This window comes from Gadus chalcogrammus, chromosome 9 (genome assembly GCF_026213295.1).
Source record: "Gadus chalcogrammus isolate NIFS_2021 chromosome 9, NIFS_Gcha_1.0, whole genome shotgun sequence".
In the NCBI taxonomy this organism is placed as follows: Eukaryota; Metazoa; Chordata; class Actinopteri; order Gadiformes; family Gadidae; genus Gadus; species Gadus chalcogrammus.
The window spans coordinates 24688422-24702980 of NC_079420.1; the positions used below are offsets into that span (position 1 = coordinate 24688422).

General features: G+C 44.0%; 1 protein-coding gene across 1 annotated transcript in view; it reads left to right on the plus strand.

Moving 5' to 3' along the window:
- Positions 1-14559, plus strand: part of mrpl23 (mitochondrial ribosomal protein L23) — a 94234-nt gene that overhangs the window by 38487 nt on the left and 41188 nt on the right. The window lies entirely within an intron of this gene.

Below are 14559 nucleotides of genomic sequence, written 5' to 3' on the forward strand. Positions count from 1 at the left end.
ACCAGTGAGTGACATGTGTTACCTAACAGTCAATCAGCGTTCAACCATCAAACTCAGTGCAGTGCAGTCCGGGGTGAACTGCAGCATGGAGGAGAAAGTGATTGTTGCTGTTTGCGACTCCCGGAGCTCAATATATAATAGTACAGGCCTCGACATTAACGGTTGCCCGCTTGCCCGGGGCAACCAAAAGTCATATTAGGGCAAGTTGAGATTGATTTCTGGTTGCCTGAACGGGCAAGTGGATTTTGGGTGGATGTTAATATAAAGGCTATTTATTCAAATGTTTTTTAGAAACTGCAGAACCTTTTTTTCTGAAATAACACAAAATAGTATTTGCAATTTATCAGCGCGCTGTCTTCTCTTCTCTTGGAAAACGAGTTAACAGACACGCATCGCTTCAGTGCGAATATAGCCCCGCCTTCTGTCACTCTGTACGTTCTCTGGCCGTGATTCGAAGGTGTTAGCTAAAGGTTAGCCAACAAAGCTAGCATCGCAAGTGCAGCTCCTCCGCGAACGGTTTAGGTAGAAGGAGATGGAGATGGAGGAGTGCAGCTTGGAAGTACTTTGGATTGAGGCAAATTACCAAGGAAAGTCATATGCAAGAGCTACATGCACAGCAATAGCGATCTTTTTCACGAAATTGGACCCTCACAAACTATATATTACATGAAAGCTGAGCCTCCACTTATTCCAACAGTCCAAACCATATCATTCTGTGACTAAAACTCGCAAATAACAACCTAAGAAGAAACGTCCCCTTTTCTTTTAACAACCAAAAATGAAGTATTACCTTTGTGATTTTTGTCCAAAAAGTTGATTCTGGTCGAATAAAACCACCATAAACAGATAACCCAGTGTCTGGGCCAAATTTTGCAACTAAACATGGTGTTTTCAATCAATGAATAAGAGAAGGATTCTTAGGAAATAAGTAAATTGCCTTCAATCAGAAAACATATTCTTCAGCGCAATCTAGTGGCCATATGTTTATTTGCGAGTGTTTGGCTTGGTGCATTCGAATATATTTGCCCTGAACTTTAAATAGAGGTGTCAAGTGTCTAAATTGTAAGATATCTACCTTTATTTGTGTCTCATAGTAAGACATCGCTCCCAACTGATAATGACCAACTGATAATTATTTCAGGTGGAAATGTTATCTTCCACTTATGCTGTGTTCCATGGCTTTATTCACTTTAACCAAGTATCATCCCCATTGAATATTTCACTTTCACAACAATCTTTCTTTTGGCACAAAGATGACATTATCGCCCTTGCAGTTGTGGAGATATACTCTATTTACTTTGGATATGTTCTTTCCTGAAAAAAACTTTTCCCCTGATATCGAAAATCGTATAGAATATCGATATTTTTCCAGGTATAGTGTCAAAGTTAGAAATTCAGTATCGTAACTGACAACACTACTAGAAACACGATTGTGATCTTTCAGTTAGAGCTACAAGAAACGTAAAAGTTAAAAAATACATATCTTTGCTACTACCTCTGACATTGAGTTAAGTACATTTGCATGAAATCATGCAGGTCTACAGATAACTTGGCGATAGCTTTAATAGGTTGCAACGGTGGACTGAAATCACTTCATGGCACGATGTGACCGCTCGATAAATAAGTAAAGAAAGAGGAGTTCATTATTTTTGAAACACAACATGTGTGGAAGCTAACATTCAGCTTCAGTCTGAGCTAGGATGATTTTTCTGATCCCCCCCAAAACCAGGCCGCGTGCCTGGCAAAAAGTGGCCTGTTCATGATTCTGATCACATTCGGGCAAGTTAAACCTGACCTGTACTTGCCCGATCGGCAAGTGTTTTTGAAACCTTAGTGTCAACCCCTGTAGTATATAATATAATATAATATAATTGTATATATAATATCACGGCCAACAGCTCTGTGCGCCTCCGGATGGCCGTAGCGTGGGGAGCTCTCATAGGGATTGGGCTTCTCGGGGTTTGTTTGCCGGCGTTGCTATGGTTTCCGGTCTTGTGTGTTCCAACGGTTTATTAGGTTGGCGCATCTAATACATCTCTGTCTAATCAATACTTCATTCACTGCCTCTTCCAATGTGGTCAATATTATGAATAGACTGCGTCAGGTCCTCCGAAGTCTCTCCCTCTTCCACAAAAGGTAAAGACATGTAATGGTGGTTATCTTGTTGTGGCGCGACAAATTAGACAAAACTTGCACAGCGACAGATTATGATTTGTGGCGTGACAAAACACACGCGAATAGACGATAATATTGCCAATTGCAACAATTGTAAAGTTTCCATTTCATCAAAGGGGGGAACTACCTCCAATATGCTGAAACATTTGGCTACACAGCATGCAATTAATTTGCAGGAATGTCGCTTATTTATTTTGTTTATGTCAGTTGAATTTTGTTACAAGTTGAATGCAAATGAGCACCGTTAGTATTCCAAAAGGCACAAGCTCTTACTTGACTGTAGTTTTATGGCACATAATGATGGCATTTGGGCTTAAGAAAACCAAACATATATTTTTTTGTCTGGACCAATTGCTGTGAAAATTTACAATTTCCTAATACTAGATGCACTTCTGTTCAGATATTAGAGATTTAATACAAACAAACACATTTGTACTTATTTTCTCACCCAAAGAGAATCGATAAGGAATCAGATCGATAAGCAGAATCGGAATGGTGAAATTCTCAATCATCAATTCCCATCCCTAGCCATTACTGCCCTTTACCGTCAGGCCCGTTTGCGCTGGTGTCGGCAACACGTGCACTGGAACCTGAACATGTGGAGGAACGTTATGTTCAGTGATGAGTCCAGATTCTGCCTACGGCAGTTGGATCGTAGGGTCAAAGTGGGGAGAAGACGCAGAGAACGCTATGCTGATTGCTGCACCGATAGAATAACATATTTTGGTGGAGGCAGTGTGATGGTGTCGGGTGTTATCTCCCTCATTGGAAAAATGAGGCTTGTCATCATTGGAGGCAATCTCAATGCAGAGAGATATAGAGATGAGATTCTGCAACCAGTGGCAATCCCATATCTCCACTGTCTGGGACCGAACTCTATCCTCAAAGGTGACAAGGCTCGCCCCCACAGGGTGGGGTTTATCAGAGACTACCTCCAGAATGTGGGAGTGGAGAGGTTGGAATGGCCTGCTAGCAGTCCTGACCTCAACCCCATTGAAAACGTATGGGATTAGCTTGGGCGTGCTGCTCGTACCAGAGTGACCATCACAACCACGTTGTCTGACTTGCGACAAATGCTGGTTGAAGAATGGGATGCCATCCAACAGCAGTGTGTGACCAGGCTGGTGACCAGCATGAGGAGGAGGTGCCAGGCTGTTGTGGCTGTGTATGGTTCTTCCACACGCTACTGAGGCTCCTGTTTGTGAAATGAATATATTGTTTAATTGGCAATATTTCTTATTTCTTCAAACTTCAATCATCCAATCCACCAAACACCAAATGAGTCAATGGCAGAAGAAGCTGTTTGGCATTGGCAGAGAAGATTTGGCAAATTTTTCAAGGGCGCAACCCACATACTCAGCTCTGCTGCTCATCCCACAAGCGCGGTATAAGATTTATTGCCAAAAAGGATTGTTACCACAAAGAAATAATCAAACAAACACAAATTTCCTTACTTTTTGTGCTAAGTTTATAGATATATATATTTTCAAATTAAATCGCAGCCTTTTGTGGTTATACAATCGCATATGCTGATATCGCAATTGCGATTGTGATTCTATTATTCATGCAGCACTTATTCGTAGCACATCAAGTAAGGGATACGCCCGACGAGGTGTCCATTATCAGGAATTAATGGATGAGGCCTTAGAAACATCCGACGCGCAGCGGAGAAAGGTTGTCTCGAAGTCCATTAATTCCTGATATTCGACAACTCGAAGGGCAATATCCCGCTTATACCATGGTCATTTGCCAAAGAAAACAAATTAAGACTTAATTTATTTATTTTCATGTGTTTTACAATCCATATATAAAGTATTTCACAAGCCATAATTTCGTTCCCCTGGTAACGCCTGAGGGTTTGACTAATACCTGGATCAATCATTGCCCTCCTGTTAGGTTCTTATGCAACGGAAACAATGTGCACTCCTCCAGTAAATAGGACGGACCTTAGATACGATGCCAACGTTATGCATTGTACATATTTATAATTCGAAATTCGTCCCAGCCTTTATATCACAGATACTCTAGGGCAGGGGTTGGCAACTGGCGGCCGGCCATAACTTGCCCGCCAGACATAATATCTGGCACGCCAGATTTTTCAGATTATTATATATTTAAGCAATAGATCACGCCAGGCTGTGATATGTGCTCATTATACCACTGTTAAGGGGCGTTGTCCTGCCCCGACGCCCAGCGGACGGCCGGCGACCCCCTTCACAGTGGTATAATGAGCACATGCCACTGACTGAAGTGATCTATTGCTTTTATACAACGGTTACTATTATGGCGAATCGAAAGTCATAGACACACTACATTTAAAAAGAAACCAAGAAAGTCAAAATAGCCGTTTAATTAAAGAATACAAAAAAGTAGTCCCTCCTGGCTGTCGCTATTCATCGACGGTCGCTATGCAACACACTTTAGCGTCCCTCCGAGAGAAGGCTCCGATAGAGCGGTTCGCCGGCAATTTATCCTATGGAGCAGTTTACTCGCCGTGTGCCTAAGCTTTCGTTAGTCTCTCCATCGCCTTGCTCACTCCTGGAGTAACAATATTTACACGCTCTCCATCATCCAACATATGTTTTACTTTGTAACTGTTTCTACTTCCAGGCGCGGAGTGATATGCAAACTTTCACAAAATGATCGGGCGTCATAGCAGTTATGTATACGCTCATTATACAACAGTTGGGAACCAATCAGATCGCTGGATTTAGGTCCCCCGTTGTATAAATGTATATATTTTTTTTTTTACAATGTCGAACTGCCAGACCTAAATATTAATAATCTACTAGGGATGCAACGGAATGGAAATTATTGTCCAATACCAAAAATGGCTTTTGCAGTTTTTCATTTATTGAAGAAAGTTAAACCTTTTATAAGAGTCAAAACGGCCCACACATGTTAACAATATTGAAGAAAACAACGCATACACATTGATGCAACTAAGGGGAGATGCCCGGCATACTGGCCTATGCTCCTAAAATGACAGAGGAAACTTTTTTAGGCGGGTTGTCGTGGTTTCCGGTTTCGTTTTGCGTTTGGTTTGGGATGGACATGCCTCGGTTTTTCACCTAATGTGAAAAATTGCATTTCCCATTGGTCACGATTTCTTTTATGTCGGGCGATATGGACAGACTAACGAAAGCTTAGGCACACGGCGAGTAAACTGCTCCATAGGATAAATTGCCGGCGAACCGCTCTATCGGAGCCTTCTCTCGGAGGGACGCTAAAGTGTGTTGCATAGCGACCGTCGATGAATAGCGACAGCCAGGAGGGACTACTTTTTTGTATTCTTTAATTAAACGGCTATTTTGACTTTCTTGGTTTCTTTTTAAATGTAGTGTGTCTATGACTTTCGATTCGCCATAATAGTAACCGTTGTATAAAAGCAATAGATCACTTCAGTCAGTGGCATGTGCTCATTATACCACTGTGAAGGGGGTCGCCGGCCGTCCGCTGGGCGTCGGGGCAGGACAACGCCCCTTAACAGTGGTATAATGAGCACATATCACAGCCTGGCGTGATCTATTGCTTAAATATATAATAATCTGAAAAATCTGGCGTGCCAGATATTATGTCTGGCGGGCAAGTTATGGCCGGCCGCCAGTTGCCAACCCCTGCCCTAGAGTATCTGTGATATAAAGGCTGGGACGAATTTCGAATTATAAATATGTACAATGCATAACGTTGGGGACAAACAAAAGGTACTCACAGACTCCGCACTTCTGAGCGCATCACCAACAAAGGAGCTTGTTTGTAAATCAATTAACTCCATCTCAAATGCAGCCTGATTCAACGAGGGGAGGTTTTTTTTCGTCAGGGAGGAGAAGTCTGCACTTGATCGGACAGTGAGAGGGACACGGGCAAAGGCTATGATTTCCTTTGGGAAAGAGCAATCTTCAAACCTTGAAGTGAAGTTGGCCCGTAGCTGCTTGATGTCACTGCAGCTCTGTCACTTTTCCCGGTAACAGTGTTTTCAGTGTAGCAAAATGTAGGAGCCTGCCAGTTGATAGATCGGACTCCAACATCTTCAGCTTCCGCGTGAATGACTGCAGCTTTTCAACCATGTCCACTATGTTCCGGCCTCTACCCTGTAGCTGCAGAATAAGCATGTTTAAGTGGCCAAATACATCAGCTAAAAAAGCTACATTGGACAGGAACTTTTTGTCATCCAGATGGGCAAGGTGGTTGGATGCTGCGCTGTTCTTGCTCAACTGAAGGAATGCTTGGACTTCATTCACTAGCGCACAGAAGCGCTCCAACGCCTTTACTCAACCAGCGCACGTCGTTGTGTAGCAGCAAGTCGTCGTATGGGGCCTCTTCTCACTCAGCAACAAGTTGGCTGAAAAGTCGATGCTGGGTGCTTGATGTGCCCCTGATAAAATGAATGACACGCATAACTTTATCCATAACCCCCTTCAGCTCACCGCTGAGCCTGGCGCATAAGACACTCTGGTGAATGAGGCAATGCAGTGCATGCATCTGGGGGGCGATTTCCTTTACTCTGCTCACCAGTCCTCTGTTTTTTCCCACCATTGAAGTAGCACCGTCTGTCACCATTAGATTTACATTATCAAATGATAGTGAATGCAGCCTAAACAATTCATCCAGCTTTGTGAATATAATGTCCCCAGTGGTGCACCCTTCTAATAGGACAAGAGAAAGCAGCTCTAGCCGGAACTCCTTCCTATCAAAATATCGAACATAGACGCACATCTGGGCTACATCTGTGTTGTCAGTGCTTTCATCGATCTCTAAGGAAAAGTAACTGGGCTGACTCAGGGCATTAACAATCACCGCAAGCACATCATCCGACAGTGCGTCTATGCGGTGAGTTGCAGACCTGGCTGAAAGGGGCACCTGTTTCACTGAAGCATTGATACCATCCATGGACTTGTCCGTAGCCAACTCCTCCAAAATTTCACCATGACCTCTTTGAACACATCTGCATCAGTGAAACGGCCTAGGTGCTTGCCGTGCAAGCACCTAGGACACTTTAAGGGACGCACTGGTGACTTTTTGTAGATCTGTCAGGCCTCGGAATAAGATCCTGGAACTATGTGCATAGCTGGCTGACAGTGCTTAAATTTTCGCTTTCGTACATCTGTTTTGGGTGGAAATGCCACTTTGAAGTTAGCAGGCTTAGTCTCGTGGTGCCGTCGGATATTGTACTCTTTGCATAGAGCGACAACTTCATTGCAGATCAGACAGAAGGGCTTTGAAATCACGAAAACAGGTAGGATGAAAACGTATATCTCTTTCCATTCTTCATTGAATGCCCTATTCTCGTTGTCAACCTTCCTCTTTAGACTTTTTGAAAGCGACATGTTTCTGTTAGCTTAAATGGGGTGCGTTAGCTTAAATGTAAAGGGCCCGATACAGTGAACTTTACTATAAGGCCTATTTTTTATTTTATTTAAATGTATCAATCCTGCTACTTCTCCCGCGAGATTAGTGACACACCCCCTCACGTCGGTCACACGTGAGCTGCAAAGGGCAGCTTACGGAAGCTGCAATATTAAAATTGGATACTGCAATATTAAATGAAAGGGAACCCCCCTCTATATGTATATATTTTGTGTGATTACTGCATGTAGTGAAAGGCAGGAGCTGTTGACAAAAGTCAAAAGCTCAGAGGCTATTGCGCCTACAGCTCTTCTGATGGTGAGTAGGTTAGGAACGGTGGTGTGTGTGTGTGTGCGCGCACAGTCAGTCAGCACCCGCCGTGGTGTGTGTGTGCACAGTCAGTCAGCACCCACCGTGGTGTGTGTGTGTGTGTGCGCAGTCAGTCAGCACCCGCCGTGGTGTGTGTGTGTGTGTGTATGTGTGCAGTCAGTCAGCAGCCGCCGTGGTGTGTGTATGTGTGCAGTCAGTCAGCAGCCGCCGTGGTGTGTGTGTCTGTTTGTGTGTGCGCGCAGTCAATCAGCACCCGCCGTGGCGCCTGTGTGTGTGTGTGTGCGTGTGTGTGTGTGTGTGTGTTGTGTTTTAGGAGTGGTTGGCTGCTTTTTTAGGTGCGCACTGCTGCTCTCTCCGGCATAGAAAGGCAAGGAGGAGCGGCTTTACGCGTGGCCTTTGCATACAACGAGACACTTACGGACACTTTTACCTGGCAGACTCCGCTGGAGAACCAGGCTGACAACTGCGCAACTCTTTCATTTTATCTTCACATTTAGGGTTAGGAGTAAGAGTAATTCGGGGGCGAGATCAGCAAATAAAGTCATTCAAATACCAATGGGATGTCCCCCGTTATGCTACATTATGAATTAACTTATTTTTTATTTTTTACTTAAATAATCACAATCGCGTTGGCAGGTTATAACTTGATCAGACATGAAATGTACGTGATTAGGGCATACACTTGTTTACATGTAGGTCTACATATAGTCATCTAGCGTGTGGTAGGCATATGAATAAGCAAGCTGATGGGCCTGCGTCACAAATTCCAGATGCATTTTCATCAATCAATTCCTTGAACTAGCCTTTGATAATGTTCTGGCCCGCCACCTACTGCCTGAAAAAAGAAAATTGGCCCAAGGTCAAACTTACTTGCCAATTGACCAGCTCTCATTTGGAAGACTAATCACCGCGCCATTCGTTTCAATGGGAATCGCGACGGTCTATACTTTCAACTAGGGCTGCAATTAATTATTTTAATAATCGATTAATCGGTCGAATTATTTTTTCGATTAAACAATGAATCGGATAAAAAAAAGAAACATTTGTAATTGCCGCATCTTTATTCAAAAGCTGAACATTACTTCAAATTCACAGTGCAGACTGAAGTGTAAAAACACCAGGTTACTGCTCCAACATCCCGGAACTATTAAAAGTAATATTAAATGATAAAAAAATAAAAAAACATAACTGGGATAACACACAAAAACATACAATGTATGATATACATTTATATACAGTCGGGAGAACAAGTATTTGATACACTACCGATTTTGCAGGTTTTCCCGCTTACAAAGCATGTAGGGGTCTGTCATTTTTATCATAGGTACTCTTCAACTGTGAGTGACGGAATCTAAAACAAAAAACCAGAAAATCTCATTGTATGATTTTTAAGTAATTAATTTGCATTTTATTGCATGACATAAGTATTTGATACATCAGAAAGGCAGAACTTAATATTTGGTACAGAAACCTTTGTTTGCAATTACAGAGATCATACGATTCCTGTAGTTCTTGGCCAGGTTTGCACTAGGGCTGGCCCAAATGCCATTCTCAGGCTTCGAATACTCACCATCAAAAACAACATTAATAATCCCTATATACTTCCTGGAACCGATTTTGACAGTATCTGCTAGGGCTGTGCAATTAATCGAATTTCGATCGCGATATCGATTTTGGGGTCAAACGATCTCCAAACTCATATAATCGAGTTGAAACGATTAATTTGACATTTTCCGTTTTACAGTAGGGCTAGAGAGTTTATGAAAGAGACGCGCATGCGAAAGCATTCAACGCGGCGAGAGGGAATACAATCTAACAGGCGTGCTGCATCAGGAAGTATGCCGTTGTCAGGAGGCGGGACATGCCAGTGAACCGCCAATCAGCAGCATCGACTGTTGACAGACATGTTGGAGTAGACCTACAGTGTGGAATATTAAAGTTTCAGTAACGTTACAGTTTGATGAACGATAACAAGCTCCTATAGCAGACTTTAACTAAGAGTTCTTTAAGGCAGAACTGCCAAGTACATCTTGTATATGTATTTCTATTTAACAACAATATGATTTTTATTAGCCATGTGTTTGTTATGGCTTTGTGACTTTTAACTTTGCTTTGGAGAAATGCTGGGACCGTTGTTCTCTAGACATTAAATAGGGAATGTATTATTTCAGTCGAGTCATTCGTCAGTGCATTTGGCTGAATATATTGTATTCATGAAATGTTTTATAAAAATCAAATGTTAGATTCAGAATGTTGTGGCAGACAGTACACTTACACACGAAAAAGGTTTTATTTTGGATACTCGTGTTTCTATGTCATAATTGATTGTGTCAATAAATGCATGTTTTCAAACTCAAAAATAATCGTTTGAATAATCGTGATATCAATATTGACCAAAATAATCGTGATTATGATTTTTCCCATAATCTAACAGCCCTAGTATCTGCATATTTTGTTGAAGATTTAATAGCTTTTGAACGTTAATTAGTAGGCCTAAGTAGGTTGAAGTTCCTTAGTTTTTCCCCGTGAAAGCGAACAGCTGTTGCTCCGTTCCAAATCAGCTGTTCTCTGCCATCTCAGCCCTCACTGGAGCTTTTCAATTCATTCTGGAACGTGCATCTTTTCAGGGAATTTGTACAATAAATCCATAACAAATACCGAATATTGATTGTCTTATGTGTCCATATTATATCCATTATATTTACCGGGTATTCCCAAGACGCTCACGCTCTGCAGCAAGCCAGTCACGGTTGATTGGCGCGGCGCTGTACAGCGAACGTAAACAAACAACTAAGCTAAGGTTTTAAGTATTACTTTTCCTCCAGAGATCCCGCTAATATTGTGTTATAAAAGTAAAGGGAAACAAGATATCTATTCTTCCTCCACCTCTCTCGCTTCTCTGCTTGGTGTCGCTGACGCTTATAGTTTGCCTCCCTCGCTCTGGTAACGTCACATACGTAAAAAAAACAAAAAAACGAAGCTCCGAATACTGATTTAAGCTTCGAATACTAATTTTCCGAACGAGTATTCGAATATTCAAATAATTCGGGCCAGCCCTAGTTTGTACACACTGCAGCAGGGATTTTGGCCCACTCCTCCATGCAGACCTTTTCCAGATCCTTCAGGTTTCGGGGCTCTCGCTGGGTGATACAGACTTTCAGCTCCCTCCAAAGATGTTCGATTGGTTTCAGGTCTGGAGACTGGCTAGGCCACTCCAGGACCTTGAGATGCTTCTTACGGAGCCACTCCTTAGTTGCCCTGGCTTTGTGTTTCGGGTCATTGTCATGCTGGAAGACCCAACCACGACCCATCTTCAATGCTCTTACTGAGGGAAGGAGGTTGTTGCCAAGATCTTGCGATACATGGCCCCAGGGGGACCTTGCGTGCGCTGCAGGATTTTAATCCATGACGGCGTAGTGTGTTACTAATGGTTTTCTTTGAGACTGTGGTTCCAGCTCTCTTCAGGTCATTGACCAGGTCCTGCTGTGTAGTTCTGGGCTGATCCCTCACCTTCCTCATGATCATTGATGCCCCACGAGGTGAGATCTTGCATAGAGCCCCAGACCGAGGAAGATTGACCGTCATCTTGAACTTCTTCCATTTTCTAATAATTTTCTAATTGCGGTTGTTGCCTTCTCACCAAGCTGCTTGCCTATTGTCCTGTAGCCCATCCCAGCCTTGTGCAGGTCTACAATTTTATCCCTGATGCCCTTACACAGCTCTCTGGTCTTGGCCATTGTGGAGAGGTTGGAGTCTGGTTGATAGAGTGTGTGGACAGGTGTCTTTTATACAGGTAACAAGTTCAAAAAGGTGCAGTTAATACAGGCAATGAGTGGAGAACAGGAGGGCTTTTTCAAGAATAACTAACAGGTCTTTGAGAGCCGGAATTCTTACTGGTTGGTAGGTGTTCAAATACTTATGTCATGCAATAAAATGCAAATTAATTACTTAAAAATCATACAATGTGATTTTCTGGATTTTTTAGATTCCTTCTCTCACAGTTGAAGTGTACATATGATGTAAATTACAGACCTCTACATGCTTTGTAAGTGGGAAAACCTGCAAAATTGGCCGTGTATCAAATACTTGTTCTCCCCACTGTATATACCGTATATAAGGGATGTCCATGGTTAACCGGTCAACCGATAAGATCTTTAACCGTTAAATACTAACGGTTAAAAATTAATTAAATCATCTTAATTTCTCTCAGATGACAGGAGATTGTTGAAATATAACTTGTGTTATTGCTTTAATTGCTGATAAGATGATCATAGTTCAAGATAGGACGATAAACAGGTCAAAATTCCTTCTTTACTATCTATTTTATATTGCTGGGATTGCTGGATTACTATTTTTAATTTACGGGTCTTTCTACACCGTCCGGTTGTGAGATTACTACCGCTGCTTTGAATAACTGTTGATGCACGTGGTGCCGACTCCGAGCCCGTCTGCACACCGTCTGCAGCAGCAGCTGACAGAGTTTTCTGTTGGACTAGTCGGATACTGAGTTGAAGGAGTTTTTTTAACCCAAAGACAGTGAAGGTACAACACTTATATATAGGCCTACAGTCCAGTGTTAAAATATGACCAAATTACAAACTGTGGTCGCTCACACTAAAGCTTTCTGTGGGCATGTATGAACCAACCTGTCAGCAGCTGGCTGTAAACAGGGCCACCCCTACGAGTGACGTATTAATCCCGCGACTCAACGAATCGATGAGTCGCGGGATTAACTCAACGAAAGCCGTCTCAACAACTCAACGAAAAGCCGTCGCTTTTAATAATACATTTTTATTGATTTTATCGATTCGTTGTTGCAGCCCTACTTTCATACTACTTTTCAACATAAAGTATACATATTTATAATTTGGAATTCGTATTATATAATTTGAAAACGCACGTATTATAAGAACTAAGCCTCAATCCTCATATGCCAGTCAATGCAAAACCCCTACCTACACAGGAAGTGGTTGATGATGACGCTTAGAGGACACAAGCAGAACTGCTGTTGAATGACTCCTCTGTTCCAGGTCCTCTGAAGGTCAGGAAGATGTTGGAGAGCTTGATGAGCACTACTAGTGAAATAGTCAAAGTTCTTGGCGTCACGTCACCAAACTTGATTTTGCTTTGGGATTGGAGCAGATGGAGAAGAGCTTTATACAGCATTTCTAAGTGCCAAACCCCCTTAACTATTTGCACAACTACACACACTACTAAACAAAGCTGATGCCCAGGGCGGGATGTAGGGTGAAGATTCACATAAGCAACTTACCAGATACTTCTTTAGGAGTTGTTGAGACCAGACAATAATCAGCGAACTCAAGCCTTAGCACAAGAAGGCTCACCCCATCCTTTTCAGAGTTTTTGCTTTTCCTTAGAACAGAGGAAGTTAGGCGATCAACAACTTAGCCGAATGTGGAAATACCTAATAAAGGCTGAAGCTGTGGTTCATATGTATACAGTCCATTGCCTTTCCCCTTGCGATGAGGACCCAGATGTAATGTCCTTGGGGGCGGAGCGAAGGCCCAGCATAACCCACGGGAGGCGGTCAGCCCAGTCGCCGAGGCCTGCACCTCAGAGTCAATAGCCTGATCCCCAGCCATAGCTGCGTAGTCGAGGCCCAAGTGGACGGAACCAATAACCACCCGAGAGAGGCAGTCGGCTACAAAATTGTCTTTGCCGGCCACATGCTGAACGTCAGTGGTGTACTCCGAGATGGCGGAGAGCTGGCGCTGCTGTCGACCAGACCATGGCTCCGAAGACTTGGCCATGGTGAACGTCAGCGGCTTGTGGTCAACAAAAGCCGTGAACCGACGGCCCTCCAACAGGAAGCGGAAATGACGGGTGGCGAGGAAAAGAGCCAGGAGCTCCCTGTCGAAAGCGCTGTATTTCCTCTCGTTGTCGCGGAGCTTCCTGCTGAAAAAGGCCAGCGGTTGCCAGGCTCCGCCCACCCACTGCTCACACACAGCCCCCACGGCGTAATCTGAGGCGTCCGTAGTAAGAGCAACGGGGGCGGTCGGAGTCGGGTGCGCCAGCAGAGCAGCGTTGGCCAACGCGGTTTTGGTAGCATCGAAGGCAGCCGTCATTTCCGTGGACCAATCCAACACGTCTGCAGGCTTCCTGCCCCGCAAGGCGTTGTACAAGGGTCGCATGAGCTGGGCCGCATGGGGGAGGAAACGGTTATAGAAGTTCACCATGCCCAGGAACTCCTGCAGGGACTTCACAGTGCGCGGACGTGGGAAACTGGCGATGGCGTCCACCTTGGCCGGGAGGGGAACCGCCCCCTGCGGAGTGACGTGGTGGCCGAGGAAGGTGATGGATGACCGGCCAAACTCGCACTTGGCCGGGTTCACAATGAGACCATGCTCACTGAGCCGACCGAACAGCTGCCGTAGATGCGTCAGGTGGTCGTCCGCGGACGCACTGGCAACGAGGATGTCATCCAGATAGACGAACAGGAACGGCATGTCCCACAGCACAGAATCCATGAGGCGCTGGAACGTCTGCGCTGCACCCTTGAGGCCGAAAGGCATCCTCAGGAATTCAAAAAGTCCAAAGGGCGTGATGACCGCCGTCTTGGGGACATCCTGCGGGCGGACGGGCACCTGATGGTAACCGCGTACCAGGTCCACCTTTGAAAAGACGGCGGCGCCAACCAGGTGGGCGGTGAAATCCTGAATGTGCGGTACCGGGTACCGGTCGGGGGTG